The sequence below is a fragment of the Marmota flaviventris genome, chromosome 7, assembly GCF_047511675.1.
Source record: "Marmota flaviventris isolate mMarFla1 chromosome 7, mMarFla1.hap1, whole genome shotgun sequence".
Classification (NCBI taxonomy): domain Eukaryota; kingdom Metazoa; phylum Chordata; class Mammalia; order Rodentia; family Sciuridae; genus Marmota; species Marmota flaviventris.
Window position 1 is genome coordinate 33,034,416 of NC_092504.1, and position 22,143 is coordinate 33,056,558.

At 42.1% G+C, this 22,143-nt stretch overlaps 1 protein-coding gene and 1 long non-coding RNA gene across 5 annotated transcripts in view; one reads left to right on the forward strand and one right to left on the reverse strand.

Moving 5' to 3' along the window:
* Window positions 1-22,143, forward strand: part of Limch1 (LIM and calponin homology domains 1) — a 328,214-nt gene that overhangs the window by 61,545 nt on the left and 244,526 nt on the right. The gene's annotated exons all lie outside the window — the stretch shown is intronic.
* Window positions 15,634-18,716, reverse strand: LOC139706404 (uncharacterized). Its single transcript, XR_011707966.1, has 2 exons — window positions 18,060-18,716; window positions 15,634-16,423 (listed from the first exon to the last, which is right to left on the reverse strand). It is a non-coding gene; the product is annotated as an uncharacterized lncRNA (long non-coding RNA).

The window sequence follows — 22,143 nt, forward strand, 5'->3', positions numbered from 1 at the left end:
GGAGGTTAGAAAATTGGGTCCTAAAGTTCCTGCCTTCCCAAATCCTACAGCTTAGGAGGGAGGTATATGTGTTGGGGGAGGCAGGGTGTTAAGTCCTAGAACAGATCATGTATTCTGTGATTGATTGCTGTGGAGAAGTCTTGCATGAGGTTGAGTGTGAAGTTAAATTTTAGGCTGAAATGCTGTTAAAGCATTGGGTTTGGGGAAAGATAAGTGTTTAATACTGGAGTGGCTTAGTGGAGAGGTGGAGGTGAGTTGTAGAAAAATCATGAAGCTGCAGGGGCACCTTGTTGTTGGGTTGGCAGGGCCAGTTGCAGGGTTCCTCTTTCCTGTGAGCCATGTTCTCAGCTTTAGAATAAGTAGAAACATATATGGTGATTCGTGCAGTCTCTTTCCACCTGCCCCTTTTCCTGTCATTTTGATATGATTATAACTCATATCTTTTATATACTTAAAAAAACCCAGGTGTATTAGAATGCCTTATGCTTATGATACAGAGAGTCCTCCTTCCCGCCCTCCTTCTCTCCCTGTAACATGACATGATGTTAACAATTTAAGCACTTATGCTGATTCTTATTCTTGACCTTGTTTTATATATAAGGCAAAAATCAACTTAAGAACTTCTGGAAATAAATCAACATCTAGCTTAGTACCAGGCACATAGTGAATGCTCTTAAAATGTCAGTTGAATGACAGAACCTAGGTAAAAGTTAAAGGCTCTTTTCCCTAAATTTTCATTGGCTGCTTAAAGTAATCTTACCATATGTAAATCCATGGTCCCTTATCTGAAACTCTTAAGGTCAAATACATTTCATATTTCAGAATTTCCCAGATTTAAAAATGTCAAGCTGAGAGCAATGGTGCATGCCTTTAATCCCAGTGGCTTGGGAGGCTGAAGCAGAAGGATTGCAGGTTCAAAGCCAGCCTCAGCAATTTGGCAAGACTATAGGCAAACTTGTGAGAAAGTCTCAAAATAAAAAAATAAAAAGGGCTGGGAATATGACTCAGTGTTTAAGTGCCCCTGGGTTCAAACCCTGGTAGAAAAAAAAAAAAAAAAGTGGTACAGTACATACAACATACTTGTCTAGTAGCAGTGCCCAAATTTAAACACATTGTTATTTCTGATAATGAAACTTATGGTTATTCACATTAGATAAATAAAGACAAATCTATCATCAGATCAGGTTTTGTCACTTATTGAATTTTCACCAAACAGCATAGTTTAAATTTTCAGAGAATTTGAGATTTAAGTTTTCAGAGCATCTGGAATGGTGGATAAGGAATTGTGGTCGATGGTTGCTCTTTGAAACGGTTTCTTGCTTGTGTCGCTGTTAGCTGTCGCCCAGTCTGCCTTTTAAAAACTGGATTCCTTTGGGTCAGATGGAGTGGCTATTGATATCATTCATCTTCTGTTTCCTGCAGGAAATCTGTACTACTTCTATGTTCCACAGTCAAAGAGGAAAATTCTTCTTTGGTCTTCCCTCTGGGTGTCTGTGTTAGATCCTGATTAGCTCTGTCTCTCAACTTTGAAAATGTTCCCCTTGCCAACCACATGCCTTAGCCACTCTTGGTCCCTCTCCTCCTTTATCAGTGCTCAAAGAATACAGCATTGCTCATTGCCTGGTACAAATGAATTCTTAAGTTGAGAAGAACATATCTGTTTTTCTTCTGAACATTTAAAAAAATCTTGAACATGGAACAGAGTGTAAAGAGTCATTTGCTTGTTTTTGATACAGAGACTGATTTCTAATGGCTTCATGTCTGAGAAGGGTCTTGATCCCATGAAGCGTTCCCATTGACTGTTTTTTTTTTTTTTTAACACCCCTTGCTGTGGTCTTGATTTCTACCCTCACTTCTCAGTGTTCTCAGGGGGTCTCTTTCCTCCCACCCCACGTCTATATCCATTGCCTGCTATCTCTTCTGCCTGGTACTTTTTAACTGAGTGTCTCTCCTTTTAGATGTCTTTCCCCCCTACACTTGGTGTGTCTGTGGGTGTTGGCTTGAACACTCCGTTGCTAATCTCTGAAACCGTTGCCTAACACATTGTCTCTTCTTCATTCTTCTTGCTGGGGGCTTTTCTGTTTGGGATTCTGCTCACATATGCAGACACTTAAATTTCCAGCTTCATGACTGTTTCGGAGAACTGGGGTTGCTGGGCAGCTGAGCACATGTCTGAGGTGCTGCTGTTTTAAAGACATTTATATGCATGGGAGTGGCTTTGATCTGAAACTGAAGCTGCTTAACTATGAAATCTGAGAGAGTGAAAAGATTCCTGTAAGATTCCATGTGAGTCTTAGTTCTTTTTGTGGTACCAATGTAAGAAGTGTTTTTCTACCTTCTTCTTTATAATAGTGATAGGTGTGTATAGTAGTACATATGTTTCATGGGAGAATTCAGTGAAATTTATGAATCGTAACTTTAGCCTGGAAATTTTATATTAGGAATATTATATGTTTAGAGTAATTCAGACAACCCAGGCTTTGGAGGATTCTCTACACGTTGCTAACTTTCCTATTTGAGGAAAGATGGGATCTGGTATGTACTGTACTTATTTCCATTCAGTCATTGTTATTTCCTACTAGGGACTCTCCCTTTTGACTTAGGGTTGGCAAGGAAACATTATTACTCAAAAGAGCCACCCCATTCCTGATATAATTTGATGGATCTTTGTAAACAAACTTGTTGAAATTAGTGGAAAAATCTAGGCCCTTATGTTTATAGTTCACAGTTATGGAGGAATTGATATTGGTTTTCCTTGCATCTAAAATAATCATTACAGGTCAAGTCTAGGTAATAAATACATTTATTTGTTCTCCTGGAACATAAAATAACATCCTCTTCATGTGCCTAAAATTCCAGCTAACTCTCAGCACTCTGAGGCCATGGATGGAGATGTGGCCATACAGGCTGAATGTTCCTTGTCTGAAATGGATGGGATCAGATAAAATTTTAGATTCCAGATTTTTTTTTTTTTTTTTTTTTTTGATTCCAGGGATTGAACTCAGGGGCACTCGACCAATGAGCCACACCCCCAGCCCTATTTTGTATTTTATTTAGAAACAGGGTCTCACCAAATTGCTTAGCCCCTTGCTTTTGCTGAGGCTGGCTTTGAACTCACCATCCTCCTGCCTCAGCCTCCTGAGCCACTGGGATTACAGGTGTGCACCACTGTGCCCGGCATCAGATTTTTTTTTTTTTTTTTTAAATAGTTAGGTGTATTCATATACACACAGGGAGATTTCTTAAGTCTGAACTCACAATTCTTTTATGTTTTATATACACCTTATACACATAGCTTGAAAGTAATTTTATAAAACATTTAAAATGATTTTCTGCATGAAATTAAGTTTGTATATTCCCAGATGAGGGAGTTGGGAGGATCTTTTTTTCCCCTTGAGGACACTGAATAAACAGTGTTACACACTGGCCTTTTGACTGTGACCTGTCACATGAGGTCAGGTGTAGAATTTTTCACTTGTTATATTATGTAGACACTCAAAAATTTCAGATCTTAAAGCGTTTCAGATATTTAAATTAGATGTGCTCAGACCTGTATTTGTCTATCTCTAGTACCTCACGTGATTCTTGGGAACAGAGAGAGGCATATGATTAATGTTGGATAAGTCAGTGAATGAATGAATATCAGTACACCCTTATTTTATCTGGTAATCAGAGAAAGTGGCCAGACGACATCATTTTACATTGGAGTATTTCTTGGAAAGTTTAGAGAGGGAGATGTTTTTTTGTTTTTTGGCTTTTTTTTTTTTTGGTACTGAGGATTGAACTTAGGGGCACTCAACCACTGAGCCACATCTCCAGCCCTTTTTAATATTTTATTTAGAGACAGGGTCTTGCTGAGTTGCTAAGGGCCTTGCTAAGTTGCTGAGGCTGGCTTTGAACTCACAATCCTCCTGATTTAGCCTCCCAAACTGCTGGGATTACGGGCGTGTACCACTGTGCCCAGTGAGGGAGCTGTTTTGATGGCTACAGACAGTTTAATTTTTTTGAGAATTTCTGTTGCTCTTCTTGCCTTTCCTTCTTTCTACCACAAACTATTTAGGGTGTGCCTATATGAACTGTTCATTTTTCTGACTCAAAGGAAGGCCATATCATGTGTGTATTTAAGTGCCACATATAGTTTGTCTTCAAGCTCACAAATGATGGATTTTGTTTTCCTTCTGCCTGGGGGTCAAGAGAATGTGCAGCTTTGTGTTTATCAGTCTGCATGCTCATTTCCTCCTTTCTACCCTACTGCCCTCTCCCTGTCTTAGAAAAGAAATCAGTTGGTCCTGTGCCGTGACCTCCCCTGGGTCAGACGATTCTGGAAGCCTTTGTGTGCTCATTTCCTTGAAGAAGTGGAAGGTAATATGTTTGAAAGCAAGGCAGCTGTAGCCTGTTCCAAAACATCAGTGTTGATTATTTGTTTTTCTGGATTTTAACAAAGGAGTTTTTGCCAGGAGACCTTTGCACTCCTGCTCATTCGAACCCCAAATTACAAAAATACACAACAAAAATAAGACAGAAGCCAGACTCAAGGTTATCTTACCAAAACAGGACTCTTTCCTTCTTTAGATTGTACAAACAAATGAGTTCCCAGTTAAGTTTCAATCAATCATTCCTGATGAATTCAGTGCAGGTTTTGCTTTATCTTTAACTTAACTCCTTCCACTTGTGTAGTCCTTGGGGCTAGATAATTCTTCCTGCCTCACTCTCAAAAGTGTATTTCTGATATTATAGTCCTTCTGTGCACATTTTCTTGAATGTATGCTTTTGTTTTCTGGTTTGCTTTATTATTCTCATTTTCCCCTTGGGCTCCATTTCCTCACCTTATTTGCACACCAAATGGTGAGTCCACTTGGGTAAAAAGAATCATTTACTGGTTTTCTTTTTTCCTTGTATGTATTGAGCAATTAAGGGGAAAAAAAATCTCCAAATATGTGCTGGGGAATAATAAGCAGTTTTCCTTGGGTGGTCCCAACAGCTTGACAGATTCTTCTGGAATTGAGATCCTCAAAAGTGACCTCTTAAAGCTGGGGAGTGTGAACTTTCTAATCTTGGGAGAGAAGGGGATGCAGCTTTAGAAAGAGACAGCACAAGGTAGTGATTAAGACTGTGAACTCTGGCTGAGGCCAGTTGGCTTGGTTTTGAATCCTCTGCCTCTTAATAGCTGTAGACCCTGTGCAAGTTGCTTATCTTCATGGGCCTCGTGTATAATGGGAATAAGAGTTTTAGCTACTCCATATTATTGTGGTTAAATAAGTTAATATTTCTAAAGCACTTAAGAGTAAGTACCATAGACATATTTGTTAAATAACTAAAAAAGGAAGCAATGAGAAAGAGGAGAGATCAGTATCAAGAAGTCCCAGGGAAGAGGCTAATTTCAGTGAGATGAGCTGATAGTGGTGGTGTCAGAAGTGGCCGAGACAGAAAGCAGGTTGAGGATCAAAAGGCAGACAATAAATCCATCCATTTGGAGATCTTAAGTGGCTTGTAATTATTTTGATATGTGACTCTAAGTGAGCCATTTAACTTCCCCATCTGTAAAAGGTGACAGCTGGTCCATGCAATATTCTGAGAGGTGTGTTCCAACTCCAAAACCCCATGGGCTAGCTCCTATTTTTAGTGGAATGCTGGGAGCAAAGGCCAGACTCTAGTTCCAGGTAGGACTGAAGAAGAGTTCACACCCAGTATCTACATCACATCCTGAGAGGGAGTGAGAAACTGAGAGCGTCACTGCCGGCCAGGCTGGGGTTGGAGGCGCCCCGTCGACTCACTCCATGGTTGCTCACAGATGCCTGAAGACGTGTGTGGGTCTCTTACAGATCTTCTTCCTTGCCTCTCTCAGGCGTTTGGTTCCATCTCTTAATTTTTGCTGACTTTCTCCCTTTCCTAGTTGCATATGAAATGACCTTGTCACTTGACGTCTCTCTGCCTAGGAAGGAAGGAAGCTGTGTACAGCAACATAAATAGCAGGTGCAAATCCTCCAGATGTGTTCAAGCAGAGGGAGAGTGCTTACTTACATGGCTGTGCTGAGTTCTTTCTGCCTCACTCAATAGCATATTTTTGATATTATATAGTCCATCTGCACACCATTTCTGGAGTGTATGTTTTTGTTTTTGGTTTGCTTTATTGTTCTCATTTTCCCTGGGGGCTCTTTAAATATTCCTGTTCTACAAAGTAACATTTGTCTTTTTTTTTTTTTTTTTTTGCTTCTAGTACTCTGACCCTTGTGTTGGGTTAGAGTTACTTGAATATAAATTTACTTGAGTTTAGCCATTGAGTGAAAGATACTCATTTCTGAGGAGCATACTTATTATCTTGGCATAAGATATGTAAGCAGACGGTTCTCTGCAGATTTTAGTGTCTTTGAGAAATGATGCTGGCATTTGGTAGCATCATGCTGTGCTCAAACAAATACTCAACTTGGTTATCTTAATGTTTATATCAGGCTGTGGTACAAATTTGAACCTGTAAAGATTATGAAAGAAGAATGATGATGTCAGTGGAAGTTGTCATTGTACTTATATTTTTTTTGTTTAAGTTTCATTCAGAGTTGTTGTTGTTTTTCTGTCACTCAGGATGTGCTAGGTTGTGCTGCCATAACAAGTAATATCCAAATCTCAGTTGTTAAAACAACAAAGTTTTCTTTATTGCCTACGGTACATACACTTGGAGGGCTGGTTCTGTGTAGACCTCACCTGTGGATACAGGTTGATGGAGCCTTCCTCATCTGGAATGTTGCCAGATACCATGGCGAAGTGAAGAAAAAGAAACCTGGTGAATCATGCTTTATCTATATGATGGGAATTATATGGATCTTGTATATGGAAATAATATTATTGCCACTTGTGTTCATTTACTAGACAATGAAGATAATTCAGGGCACACCGAAGAGTCATGCTTAACTCCAAGTAGGCATGGAACCACAGGGAACCACAACCCTCTCATGTTCTTGGAGGGAACTGAATTGGAAATAATTTGGTGAACAGCTTAATGCCCACTATGGCTTCAATGGATGCTGGTGGCGTAAAGATGAGTAGGCAGAGCATGTTCTAGACCTTGACAAATTTAGTTTTGGGGAAACAAGTTTATAAATCACAAAAATATAGATCATTTAGAACCATCTCTATATTTAAAAAAAGATTGGAAATGTCTCCCTTATTGTCCCATTTCTCCAGTGTTTATAATTATTTTCTGAAAGTTACAAATAGCTACTAAATAATCTTCAGACTTTAATCTGCTCAAGAAAAATTGGTTTTCTTAATTTTACTTAAGTTGGGGGGTTTTCTTCGAAACATTATATGTGAAACACCATTTTTTGTGTTTTTGCCATGTGTTTGCAGTCTAAAAGTTGAGTGTGCCTAAAGAGAATAACTTCTTTATTACATGCTGGCTTAAAACTCAGACAGAATTCCATTGAAAGCCAATTGGTTTTCTGGTCCCCGTCCCCCACCCCCATGTTTCTTTCAGTGCTGAAACTGGAAATAGACCAGGATCATAGCTTCATAATGGAAAGTAGCAGTTCTACACAATACACAAGCAAGTTCATCACTTAAAATCTCAGAGTCTGTCTGAAGTTGGTGCTGACCTTCTAAACTGCAACTGAATGCTCAGATTGTTATTTTTCCACCCTCCTCAGATGCATGTCCAGTGAAGGGTTCACAGCTCCGTGCTTCTCATCTGCTTCCTAGTGGGTGATGGGTTGTTTCCTAGAGTCTAGACATGGAATGAAAAATGATTGAGTAATCCATTTCCTGTTCTTCTCTGCAAAATTCAGGGGACATTCTCAAAGCCTTGAGGCACACCACCTCCCTCTCCTTGGTTGAAAGAGCAGATGTTCTGGAATCTACAGATATGGGCTGGAATCTTGGCCTACCCTTTATAACCTGTAGAACTTTGGGTAGGTCACCTAATCTCTTTCCATCTCTTTCATTCTCAGTAAGATGAATTCAATAACTATTTCAAAGGCTTCTTGTGAAAGTTAAGTGTGACTCATATAAAATGCCAACAATGTTTGACATGTAATAAGTGTCCAATAAGTATTCCCTGTTGGCTTAATGTTTACTGGTTTTTAAAGGCCTCCTGGGAATAAAATCAGGGTAGCGAAAGGCTTTTAGCTGAATCAGTTTTTCATGAACTGGCCAAAAAACAAAAACAAAAGTTAAAAAGCAAACAACAACAACAACAGAACAAAACAGACTTTGAATCCTCTGGCAGTTGCAGACACAGTTGACTCAACGAAGATCTTATTTAATCATGACCGGTCTGCTTTTTCCTCCGTTCATGTTGCTCCTCATATGTTTGTTGGATTCTATATAGAACAGATTCTCTATTTTCATTCAGTTTTAAGTTCTTTTCTTATGCTCTTATGAATTGTGGGTGATTCCTTAGTGAGCAATGATTAAGTGCTAAGGGGGGTTGGTGTCACTACTACTGGAAAATAAAACAAAAACTCATAATTTTAATAATAACACTGACTGAATAACTGATGTATTAGTTAGCTTTCTGTTGCTATAACAAAGTACCAGAAATAATTAGTTTATAAAGAGAAAAGGTTTATTTTGGTTCACAGTTTTGGAGGTTTCCATCCATAATCGATTGGCCTTCTTACTTTGGGCCTGTGGTGAGGCAGCACATTATGGTGGGAGTGCATGATGGAGGAAAAGAAAAAAAGGAAAAGGCTAGATTTCCACAATCCCCTTTAAGGATACAACCCTGGTGATTTCAAGGACTTCCCACCCACAAGGCCTACCTCTAAAAGGTTTTGCCCTCCAGGTAGCACCACTCTGGGGACTAACACTTTAACATACCAGCCTCCAGGAGAACATTAAAGATCCAAACTGCAGCAACTAATGTGTGCCTGGTACCTAACTGAAGTTTTCACTTTTCATATAAAACCATAGTTAATCTTCCTTCAACCTTGTTAGGCAAGGTTTAAAATGATGTTTAAAATATTACAGATGAGGAAATGCAGTCTGGGAGTTAAATATTATTTCTAGGTGACATAGCTAGAAAGTGCTCCTTTTGGAATTTGAATCCAGACCCTTTCAACTTCAAAATGCCTTGTTTTTCTCCACTGAGCTCTACTGTGCAGGTAAGTTTGAGTTCAAATTTGGGAGGTCATGTTCCTGGCTGATGATGCTTTGTGAACATTGTCCTGAGTCGGTTGGATGATTGTGACAGCTGAAAATAACAAGGTGTGTTGTTAGCTTTTTGTACACTCTAAACTTTTCTTCTGGGGGGGGGGCATTAAAATATAAGTACTGTTGCTGTCCTTGGAACACAAGAGCCTAGCTTTCCTATAACCCTGCATTTGTGACTTTGGATCTCATGGATGTGTTGTCTCTCATCTGCTTCTGCAACAGGAGGGTTAATAAAGAGAAGAAGTCGAGAGGTAAAGATGGAACTAGAAAAACAAATAGCCCCCACCTCCCTGTCTGAATTACTCTCTCATTTTTCTCACCCCTGACAACTTTCTAAACAAATTGGCCTGGTAACTAAATCCAGAGGTCCTCTGTCCTTGTTTGGAATAGTATCACTTGTACATGGCTTCATTGTTAGTTTTCCCTTTAAAAACATTTCCAAAGGTAAACATCAAGGCCCAGGGGGACAGCTATAGTTTGGGATTTTTGCATTGAATTATGAGACTTACTTGGCTGAATACCATTCTTAATTGATAGTGATCTTTCCTGTCTTAAAAACTGGTTGCTAAAATATAGGACATATGAGAGATCTTAAGAGGATCAAGTTCCTATTATAATTTGTTTTTTAGGTAGGCAGTAGAGTCTGGTGCATAATGTTCCAATCTAGTTTCACGGTCCTTTTGATCAACCAGGAATAAAACTGAATAAGACAGCATCTCAGGAAGGGTTAATACCCTGGAATTTCACACTTAACAATTGGCATTATGTCCTTTGCATTCTTGAGGAATTTTCTCACTGATGTCAAAAGACTTTGGTTTGTTATTCAGGACAGTGGTCCGGTGACTTTGCATATCACATTCTCTTAACCTTGAGGGAAATATCTGCATGCTAATTGGGGAAGAAAAAAAAAGTAGTCTAAATGGTTCTTTGGCTACAGATGAATTAAATCAGTGAGCACATTTAGTTAAAAAACAAAGCACAACAAAACCCTTGCAAATGAGTCTGCCCTCTGGTGAATTGGCTGCTGACTACATTTTGATAATTTTATATCTGCTTTACCATTGCATTGCTGGGATCACATTTTGTGGGGGACATATAGGTTTTTTTTTTTTTTTTTTTTTAATTTGCTTTTTCTGATTGCTTTAGTTACCTATTGTGATACAAGAAACCTCTCCAAACTTAGTGGCTTCAAATGATAACAATTTATTGTTTCTTAAGATTTTATGAGTTGATTGCCTTGCTCTTCCTGGTTTTCAGCTGGTGTTGGGCTTGGTGGGAAGGTCCAAGTAGTCTTCTCTCACATGTCTGGGACCTCAGTGCTTCTCCACATGGCCTCTCTACCCAGAGAGTTTGGGCTCCCTGTTAAAATGGTGGCCTCATGTAGTTGAGCTTTCTTAGGTAGCTGGCTTCCAAGAGAGAAAACAGAAGCTTCCAGGCCTCTTAAAGCTAAGCGTGTGTGAGATGTAGCTCAGTGGTAGAGCACTTGCCTAGAATGTGCAAAGCCCTGGGTTTGATCCTCAGCACTGCAAAAACAAACAAATGAACAAACAACAACAACAACAAAACAAAGCTTGGAGGTCCCAGCATTTACTTCTACCATATTGTGCTGGTCAAAAGAAGTCACAGACTCCATCCAGATTCAAGGGTAGGGAAATAGACTTTATCTCTGGATGGGTGGAGTAGCGTGTGCTTCAGGAAAGGAGAGATTTGATACCAAAATTAGCCAGGTGGACCTGAGTCCTGAGGGCAGAGACTGATGGAAACACCAAAGGTAGAGCCATTCCCTTTTTTGGGTTCTGGGCAGGGGTTGCTGTGTGGAGTAACCTCAAGCCAGCCTGGAAGGGGAGCATGGCCACAGAAGAGAAGGAATGGTGAGGTCAGGTGGAGCGAAGTCCCAGATGCATTCACAGTTCTCTGTCGTCTTTTGTGAGGTGGCAGAAGGGAAGACTCAGAGGGTAGTTGAGTTAATGTCCTCGATCAGGAACTGGGTGGAGGATGAGACCCAGAGCTGGCTGCAGCACCCCCAGCCTTGACCACAAGCTGTGGACAGCAGCTGCAGATGCTCATGGACAATCCAGGCTTGGAGATCTAGCCTGTCTGGATCCCATTGTCACCAGGCCACGCAGCAGCCCAGATTAGCCACTTTGCAGTAAATGGAAGCCAGAATCCAGAATAAAGTCATCTGCTTTGGGTTCGCCCATGTCACCATGATAATGGAGATGTACTTTCTTCTCATCTTGAAGATGAGCAGGAGGAAGGCAAGAAGTCTGAGTGACTGGGCATGATGTCAAAAAAGACTGGGTCTTCAGGAGCTGTTTAATTTATTGCATTGGAGTCAATATTTGCCAGATTTATTTACAATTAGATCTTCCTCCATCAGGTAATCTAAACAGGGACTCCCTCAATAGGTTCACCACCTAATCTTTGGATCCTCTGACTATGTTCAATAGCAGAAGAGACTTTGCAGAGCGATTAAGCAAAGATGGGGGAGATTATTCTGGATCACCTGAGTGTGCCCTGTGTAATCACAAGGGTCCTTATAAGAGGAAATGGGTGTCAGAAGCAACAAGGAGATACGGTGATGGAACCAGGTGCTACAGTGTGCACTCTGAGGGTAGAAGAAGGGCCACTAGCCCAGGAATGCAGGTGGCTTCTTGGAGCTGCAAAAGAGAAGAAACACCCCCCTGAAGGCTCCAGAAGAAATACTATAGACTTCTGACCTCCAGAGCTGTCAACAGAATAGATACTCATGGTTTTAAGCCACTAGATTTAACTGGTAGCTTGTTATGGCAGCAATTGGAAATGAATACCCACCTCCACCCGCAAGCCAAAGTCACTTAGAAACCTTCAAGATACCATTTCTGCTCATCTGAATGCAGAATAAAGCTAGAATTAACTTTATTCTTTCCCCATTCATTCTCCTAGTAAGATATTCTCTCTCTCTTTTTGATAAATAAGAACATTGAGGACTAGGGAGCAAAGTTCAATAGCTTTGTCCAGGTTGAATGGTTAATGATTGAACCTGGATTAGAGCCACAGAGAACCTCTCTGGGGACATCATGCAAGAGGGTGGTCTTTGCAAATGTATCAAATGGAATGTGTCAAGTAGAAGTCAATATAGAGTGTGAGCTTTCAGGATCTCAAAAATCCTATCTTCAGAGTCCTGTATTTTAGCAGCTTATTGACATGGTCCTTCCTAGAACTAATATGAAAAGAAATGTCCCTACATGACTTACATTACCACTTATCCTTTTGTGAAGACTTTGACTCCTTAAGAAATAACCAGAATAGCCTATCTGCTGCACATTTAATGGCATAGGGAGTTTTCAATTTACTTATATATATTTTTTTTTATAAAGTTTAGTTTTAATAAGGTTAACAGAGTCACAAGAAAAATCTCTTTAAATTTTGTGTTCCTATGAAAAAATTCATTCTGGCTGGTCACCATAGAGCACACCAATAAGCCCAGCAACTCTGGAAATTGAGTCAGGAGGATGGCAAGTTCAAGGCCAGCCTCAGAAATTTAGCAAGGCCCTAAGCAACTTGGGAAGATCCTGTCTCAAAATAAAAAAAATTAAAAAAAAAAAGACTGGGGAGGTAGCTCTGAGGTAAAGTGCCCCCGAGTTCAAACCCTAGTACCAAAACACCAACACCATACAAAACAAAACAAAACAAAAAACAAGCAAAAATGAAAACACCACCAAACATTCTGGGTTATAAATTAGGATACAGGAGTCCTCGTTCCACTGTGGAGGTGCTGTGAGCCTTTGTCTCCTGACTTATATCCAGATACCCGGGTCCCAGATCGCTCACTATTTGCAGGTCTTTGTCCTGTAGAGGTGGCACCTCTGGACATTCACACTTCTCATTGAGTTTTCCTAACTTAGAAAAGGCGAGTAGTGGTCCCCACTGGAGGATGGGGATTGCAGGTTTCCTCAGAGCCTTGCCCATGAGTCTGGGTCACTGGAAATAATGTCCATATGTTGGGAGCAGCTTGTATTAAGAATAATTTTTGAGCACCAGTTAATACTGTGAGAGATTTTTTCCTAATATTGTCATTGTGCTATTTGAGTTCCAACAAAACAGCTTTTCCATTTTTTATCATCAGGATTGTAGAAGCGGCATGTAAAATATTAAAATAATGGCACCAAGGCAATCTATGTGAGGGATGTTGTCAGAACAGGAAATGGAATTCAGAAATTTCTAAATTTGTGTGCATAGGCTTTGGTCATGCCCGTGGAAACTTAATAAGTTGTGGGGGACAGGAATCTAGGATTTGGTCAGTGTCTGGGTGTATGTTAGAAGTGTGGAGCCAGTAGGAAAAAAAAAACCATAAGGACCTCTATTATAAAGTGGAAAATCAGAGTAAAGATGCAAAGCTCCTGGCTGGTGTTCTGCACTTCCTATCTGAACAGTGAATCCTTTAATCTAAAAAGGAAAGCCATCTCCAGAGTCCCCAGGTAATATGTCACACACTGTTACGGAGCTCAGATCCCTTCTGTCATGCCCCATTGTTTCTGAATGTGAGTTTTGATACCAAAAAAAAGAAAAAAATCTTAAGAAGGACTTGCAGAAGAGCCACTGGGTAGCTGGGTGCATGCTTTAAAATAAAAGAAAATCCCTTTCTCACTTAAACATGCACGTACACACACGTGCATGCATGCGTACACACACACACACACACACACACACACCCCAAAACAACAAAAAAAAAAACAACCTATTTGGGCCCATGAAAAATATCTTCGCATGTCTAGACAGTGGTGCTGATCAGCTGCCTTTGTAAGGAAGGAATACAGAAAAACCTTTATTCTCCCCAGAAACCTTGTAAGGTCCTGTGTGACCCAAGTGACCCCCTCACTCCACTAGTGAAACAGGAGCCAGAAGTGTGCAAGGAGCCTGAGCTGGAGCTTGATGACAGATGCTATAAATCAGTCCTGGCATTATGGGGCTTTCCTGTTTTGGGCCAGTAGTCCCTTGAGGACTGTCGCTGATTGTCCTGCAGATTGAGGGTGAAAAAACTTCAGAACCAGTGTGAGCAGTGTCCCTGACATATCGTTAGGCTTCCACCCAGCTGGCATTTATACCAGATAGAAAGGAAACTCTGTAATGGAATTAACTTAAATCAAGGCGGAAAGAATTAAAACAGAGTCTTACAGGCAAAAAATAGCATAGGAAGGATCAAAAGGGAACTGGTATTTGCTATCAGCTTTTGCCAGATCCTGTGCTCAGGGTGTTGCAGGTGGTTTCACAGTCATGCGAAAAGGCTTTTGTTTTTGTTTTTCATTTGCAGAGTGGCTAGAATGGCCCTATGCACTAGTTGAAGTTATCCCTGTATTTTCCTCTACTTGCCACATAAATTCAACACTCCCCCTTATTCTGTGGGACCTCAGCCTTTGTCCATGTTCATGACTGTAAGTCATTAGAGCAGTCTGGGAAAGCTATTTTTGGGTTTTTTGGCTGTTGTTGGATGGAGTTTAGAATTTTTTGCATTCACCATGGCCCAAAGTGAATTGTCACACGTGGTTAAATCAGGACGCTGCAGTGACCACGGGATGATCATATCCATATCCAGTTTTGTGTGCCCTGAATTTGTTTCCAAAATATCTTCTACCTGGGGTATGAGAAGGTGCTGAGCATTTGTTTTTAATCCCTATCATTTAGGATGTCATGGATTGGTGACAGGATAACTATTGCCCAGAACTATCATTTTTTTTTTTTTCAACATAGCTGTGCAGCTGATCACATCCATAGCATACTGAAGTACATCACTGACCCTGGTGTTGAACAATACCGAAGTCGCTCGTTTTGTGACATGAGGGTGGCACTGCTCATTTAACAGAAATTCAGTCTCTCTCATCTATAGCTGCTCAGATGAGAGGACTGAAGTTCAGAGAGTTTAAGTAAATGCTCAGCTAAATGGTAGAGCAGGGACTCAGACCTGGATCTATCTGACTCCATCTAGTGAAAGACATTTTTTTTTTTTTTTTTAAATTCCAATCTATTGTAACACAGGGCTGACTGTACATGATTAGTATGCTGTGATCATCATCTGCAACTCACCCAGTCCTGTTGGCCAACATCTGAACAGATTCATATCTTGCTCAGCAAGTTGAATCCTTTGATCCCATGCTTGGAAGTCTTGGAACTGGCCAAATTGCCTCAGAAGTTTCTAAATGTGCATCTTAATTCCCTGTAAGTTATGATGTCATGGGTTGGTGATGACTGATTCACAGATCATACTTTACTAAGTAGTTCTGCTTTGGTGTAAGGATGTGGTGAGAACATGCCAGGGAAAAAGCCAGACTCCTTTGAATGAAGAGAAATGTTGGAAGGAAGAGAAAGTTAGGAGTCTAAAATTGAATATGTGGAAGATAAACCCTCCAGCTGACATGTCCCGTCTGACAGGACACATCAACGTGGGCAGCGAACCTAGATGGGGAGGAATGAAGGGACAAGAGACACAGAAGGATGACAGCAAGACAAAAGTTCTGATCAAGCTGCAAACTTTTATTGTTCACACAGGGGTATTTATATGGTGGGAATGGGGAAGCTCTCTTATCGGCAGTTGCTGGATGTCTGCACAAGGTGAGATAACCGCAGGATGTTTCAGGAAGATAGGTTTCAGGAAGATAGGTGGCCTCAGGATGTCTCAGGTGAGATAAGTAGCTGCAGGATGCCTCCCAGGCAGGATGTCTCCCAGGGGGCTGTCAGGCTAATCTTTGAAGGAGAATTTCCTTCTAGTCCCTGACATCTCCCACTTTCTTATATAAAATATTTGACCATACCTTACCGGCCATGTTTTTAGGGGGTGATAGAGGCTCTGTTCCTCTAGAAGGCCTTAGAATATCTCCTGATCTGAGCGAGCATCTTCACTAGGAGATTTCGTGGTGGCCTTGGCATGTTTTTGGAGGAGACGGCTTTGAGGGGGGAGCATGCCAACCGCCATGCACCAGAGCGTGTCACTCAGAGGTCTTGGGTTTTGGGATCCGTGGATCCATCCTCCTGCAGTCCTTCCTGCACCCTCTGTCATTATGGCCTAATGTCCTCACTCCATGGGTGAGTCCTCCCCCAAGCGGAGGGGCCCATGGAGGAGCGAACCCTTATGGCAAGGGCAGAAGATGGTTGGTCAGAGCTGTTACTTATACTTTTATATAAGAAAGAGAGATCTGTGGGGTTGTAAACTTAAGAAATAAGCCTGAAAGAAGGGTAGAACATCCTTTCAAATGTTGGTAGCGCGGTCTTCCATCTCCAGACGATGATAGTGGACCTGTATGGGCTTAGAGGCCAAAATATTAATCTGTTCTTTAATAAATTGTACCAGCCTGTTTATAATGCAGGGTCCTATGGACACCATTAAAAGCAAACCCAACAAAGGGCCTAATAAGGGAAGAAGGTAGGGTAAAAATCCATTAAGCCCAGTCCAGAGGGGATTTTCAAATAGTTCCCTTCGTCTCTTTTCTAGATCTTCTTGAAGCTGCTTAATTTTAGTGCGTACTATGCCTGATTTATTGGCATAAAAGCAGCATCTTTCCCCTAAGGCCAAGCAAATACCTCCCTGGTTAGCTGTCAGCAAATCTAAGCCTCGTCTGTTTTGAAGGACCACTTCTGCCAGGGAGTCTATTTGGTCCTGTAAATCTTTAATAGTTCCTGATAGAGTTTGTACATCATCTATAAGTTGTTGAGATAGGCGACGGTAAGAGTGTATAGCCGTGCCTAAGCCAGCTGTACCTGTGCCCACAGCAACTGTTATTCCAAGGCTGGCAAGGAGTGGTAAGGCCTGTATTGCCCGCCTGTGTCTTTTGACTAAGGTGTCTAGGCTAGGAATGGGTAGAGGTTCATCTCCTGGGACAATAGTTATATCAGGGAGTAATAAGGCAAGAACACAGCCACCGGTCCAATTCGCTGGAAGCCTGGGGAAGGCTGAGTTTCCTCCACACATAAAAACTGTGCCATTGGGGGGACAAAGAGATGGGGTGGGTGAGGAATAATTTTTTACTGTTGAGCAATTTCCAAAGGAAGTAATTCCAACATCAATATCATAGGTATTATTCTGCATCGCGCCTAAAAGACATGATGTAAAAGTGCCTATAGGCTGTACTTTAAAAGGAAATCCAGGTTGGCATGTATTATCACTGTCTATGATAGAATTAATAGCAACTGCCATAGGCATGATTGCCCCTGTTGTCATGCAGAGCCAGCAATCACCAGCAAGGGTGGGGTTGGAATTATTAAGCAAGGAGAAGGTAGTTTCCAAAATATCTAATGTATTGGTATCTAAATCTGGGAGCTGGGATTTAGGCAGCATTAAGGGATGATATGTGAGCTCAGGGATTTGGGGTTTCAAAAGTTTGATTATCTGAAGATGCTTGACAGCATCAGTGGGTCCTCCACCATCAGAGACCCCTGTAGGGGCCTTAATGGGCCAGCAGGAGGGTTTACCAACAGTGCCTTGGCACCCAGCTGACTGTAACTTGGTATATATGCCTTCTCCTCCCCGATCAAAGAGGAGGGGGGTATAATGAATAGTGGTCCCCTCTGCTGCACGAGTTTTAGTTAGGGTGGCTTCAAAAAATTGTTCTCCCTGCTTGTTAACACAAATTGAGGCTGACGCATAACAAGAGACATGCATCGCCTGGGTATGCATACAAGTTGCAGAACAATTTTGGAGAGCTTTACTTGTACTGGGGGGAATAATCTTTGGCTTGTTAACACATACCCATTCAGGCTGATGAAATCCTCCGAGTTGATGGTCAACCTCAGCACGGAGGTAAGCCACCTTAGTCAAGCAGTCAGCAGTCTGGGTCCAACTAGTGGGAGCCTGAGTCCAAGATCCTCCCCTGCATTCACAGGGGGGGCCAAAAAGGTACTCCCTGATGTTGGAAGGTGGAGGGCTAAGGCCTCCGTATACAAACCTGTTCAGCAGAAGTGCCTTAAGCAGGATCCTCACACAGATTGTTGGCTGCATCTGCAAAAGAGGAAAATTTGTCCTCAGGGGGAGGGCCTCCGTCCCTGGGTTGAGGTAAGTCATTAACCTGTTTAACCAGGCGTTCTGGTAGCCATCTTGGGGCTGCTTGCTCTTGGTCCAAAACACAAGCTGAGCCTCGTCCCCAGATGAGGACAGGATCTGGGCCTTTCCATTTATTTGTAAGGGGATCGCGCCACATTACAGGTGGGCGAACAGAATTGGACGAGGGATGCCAGTGTCTGTCTGCAGCCGAATGGCCTTCACTGTCTAGGGTAAGAAAATTAAGGGCAAATAATGCATGGTTAAGGCGATCCCTGGGAGTGGTAAATACAAGGGCAGAAGCCTTAAGGCGGGTTAGCCAAGTCTTTAAGGTAAGGTGGGCACGTTCCACAATGCCTTGGCCCTGAGGGTTGTATGGAATTCCCGTAGTATGACAAATTTGTAAGGTAGCACAAAACTGTTTAAACTTGGCACTGGTATATGCAGGACCATTATCTGTTTTAATATGTATTGGTTTACCCATTACAGAAAAGGCTGAAACAAGATGAGAAAGGACATCTTTGGTAGCCTCTCCAGAATGTGGTGATGCAAAAATAAAGCCACTGAAGGTATCTATAGAAACGTGTACATATTTGGTTTTTCCAAATTCAGGAAAATGAGTAACATCCATTTGCCAAACCTGATTGGGCAGTAAACCTCGGGGGTTAACTCCCAAGTGTTGAATGGGGAGGGAAACAGCGCAAGCAGGACATGCTTTTACTATTTCTCGTGCCTGTTGCCTGGTAATTTTACAAAGTAATCTAAGGCTCTGGGAATTTAAATGGTGAAGATTGTGTAACTCCGTGGCCTTTTGAACAGAGCCAACAAAAATTGGAAAGATGGAATGAGTTGCTGCATCAGCTTGGGCATTACCTTGTGTTAGAGGGCCGGGAAGATCAGAGTGTGCCCTGATGTGTCCTAAGAAAAATGGGTGTTGTCTGGCCTGAATTAGCTGCTGAAGCTGGTGAAACAGAAAGGCCGCGTTGGAAGAAGCCTTAATGGCGGGTGAAATCTCCAGCAGGGGCACAGAGTGAACAATGTAGGCACTGTCTGTATAAATATTAATAGGCTTATCAAAAAATGTTATAAAAACTTGTGTTATGGCAAACAATTCCACAAGCTGTGCTGACTGATAGACAGTATCAAAGGTGGTAGGCTGGTTATTGACAACAAAGACTGCTCGGCCATTACTGGAACCGTCTGTAAAGACAGTAAGGGCTTGAGGAATGGGAGCCTTTTGAGTAATTTTGGGAAAAATAAATGGATGTAATTGGGCAAAATGTAAAAGGGGGTCATTGGGGAGGTGGTTATCAATTGTTCCCAAAAAGCCTGATAGGGCAATACCCCATTCATCCCCTGTCTGTAGTAAAAATTGGGTTTGGTCCTTAGTATATGGAATTAAAATATTATCAGGGTCTTTGCCAAAATGTTGTCGAGAAAGCAAACGACCTTTGATAATAATAGAAGCTACCTGAGCAGGATAAACAGTAATAACCTTGGAGGATGTGGTGGGTAAATGGACCCAAAGCAAGGGACAGCCTTTATTTTTAAAATGTGGATCCCGCTGCCAAAATATTCCTGTGGGTGTATGAGGAGTGTGTAAAATAACTAGAACCAGAGGAAGGTTATAAGAAATTTGTGTAACAAACTGTTGGGCAATGGCTTCTGTGACTTGGTTCAATGCCTGTCGTGCCTCGGAAGTAAGCTTTCGAGGGGAGGAGGGGTGGGAATCACCTCTCAAAATATCATTAAGGGGCAAGAGTACACAAGTGGGTAATTTTAAATATGGTCTTAGCCATTGAATATCTCCCAGTAATTTTTGAAAATCATTAAGGGTGTGAAGATGGCCAACACGTAGTTGTATTTTAGGGATTTGGATCTGATTATCTTGAAGTTTAAGGCCCAAATAGGTATAAGGGTCCTGTGTTTGAACCTTATCAGGAGCTATCTGTAGTCCCAAGGTAGTGAGGGCTTTGTAAAGGTCCAAGTAACAATTATTAAGGTCATGGGTATTAGGTGCAGCAATTAACAAATCATCCATATAATGTAAAATATAAATTTGTGGCCATTGCTCTCTCACAGGGTCTACTGCTTGAGCCACGTATTTTTGGCAAAGACTAGGGCTGTTGGCCATACCTTGGGGAAGAACCTTCCATTGAAATCTCTGCATAGGGCCCTGAAAATTAATGCGAGGGAGACTAAAGGCAAAATAGGGTCTATCCTCAGGATGTAAAGGTATGGTAAAAAAGCAATCTTTTAAGTCAATAACCATTTTACAATAGTTTTTGGGAATAGCCACTGGTGTGGGAATGCCTGGCTGTAGTGCTCCCATCGGGCGCATAACTTTATTAATGGCGCGCAAATCTTGTAAAAGGCGCCACTTGCCTGATTTTTTCTTGATAACAAAAATAGGAGTATTCCATGGTGAGGTTGAGGGCTCTACATGGCCGGCTGCCAGCTGTTCCTGCACTAACATGGAGGCAGCCTCCAATTTTTCTTGGGTAAGGGGCCACTGATCCACCCACACAGGAGTCTGAGTCTCCCAAATAATCTTATCTGCATGGGGTACAGGAGGGTCAGGGACCGACACTAAAAATCCAAATACCCAAGTCCATACGTATTTGTTTTTTGTATGGGTTGTATGGGCTCAACCAGTCCTTGTCTCAGTCTCCCAAGGCCTGTACCAGGGACAAAATTCATACGAAACATTTGATGAGTCACCATGGAATTGGGACTGGCAAGAATAACTTTCATTTGACTCAAAATATCTCGGCCCCATAGGTTAACAGGGAGGTCAGGAACAACGAAAGGAGTGACAGTTCCCTTATTACCCTCTTTGTCAGTCCAGCTAAGAGCCCTAGAGCTGACCAGAGGATTTTTTGACTGTCCTATCCCTTTAAGGTCAGTCAAGGATGGGGTGAGGGGCCAACCTGATGGCCAGTATTTTTGAGAGATAATTGTGGCATCAGCCCCAGTATCTAGGATTCCTTGGAAGTCTTTTCCTTCAATAAGTAAGGTAAGGGTGGGTCTATTGTGAGAAATGGGCTGAACCCAATACACATCAGAGGAGCCCAAGGAGGCAGTTCCCCGCGGTAGGGTTTGGGCAGTGGAAGTGCCTCCTGAATCTAAGGGAAAGAGTATTAATTGTGCAAGTCTTGTTCCTGCTGGGATGGCCGCAACTCCATTAATAGCTGTGGCCAGTATTTTTATTTCTCCAGTGAAATCATTATCAATAATGCCAGGGAAGACCTGAACACCTTGTAAGGTAATAGAGGCTCTTCCAAGAATAAGGGCACACGTATGAGATGGAGGGGGACCCATAATTCCAGTGGGTATTATCTGGGGCCCTTGCATGGAGTCTAATATTGTATTGGTGGTGGCACAGAGGTCCAGTCCTGCGCTGCCTGGGGTGGCTCGTTGGAGGGAGGCAATTGTGGAGAAGGATTTTGAGGTAGGTTGGGAGTTTGGGAGGGAACAAACCTTATTGCCCCTGGGTTTGTCCTTGGGGAGGTCGGGGCCAGGGGCTGGCCCCGCAGGGAGTTTCCCGAGAAGCAGGAAGAAATAGGCTGTCCAAGGGCATTTGTCTTAGATCTACACTCATTAGCCCAGTGACGACCTTTACCACATCTAGGGCAAAGGGTGGCTGGGGGCAGTTTAGCCCCAGTTTGAGGAGACCCTATCCCTAGGCTTTGTTTGCCTGTCGGACACTCTCGTGCAAAATGGCCAGGTTGTTTACAAGTAAAGCAAGTACGTGAGCCAGGATTGCGAAAGGCCTTGGTAAAGGCAGCACCTATGGCAAGACCCATAGCATGGGCTGTACCCACCCCGGCACAGAGTCTGATAAAGTCAGAAAGTTCCCCTTTGTCCTTATGTGGTCGAAGAACATCCTGACATGCGGGGTTGGCGTTTTCAAAGGCAAGATATTTTACAAAGGTGCTTTCGTTTTCGCTTGGTCCAAGTAGGCGCTCCGCGGCTAGGTTAAGCCGGGCAAC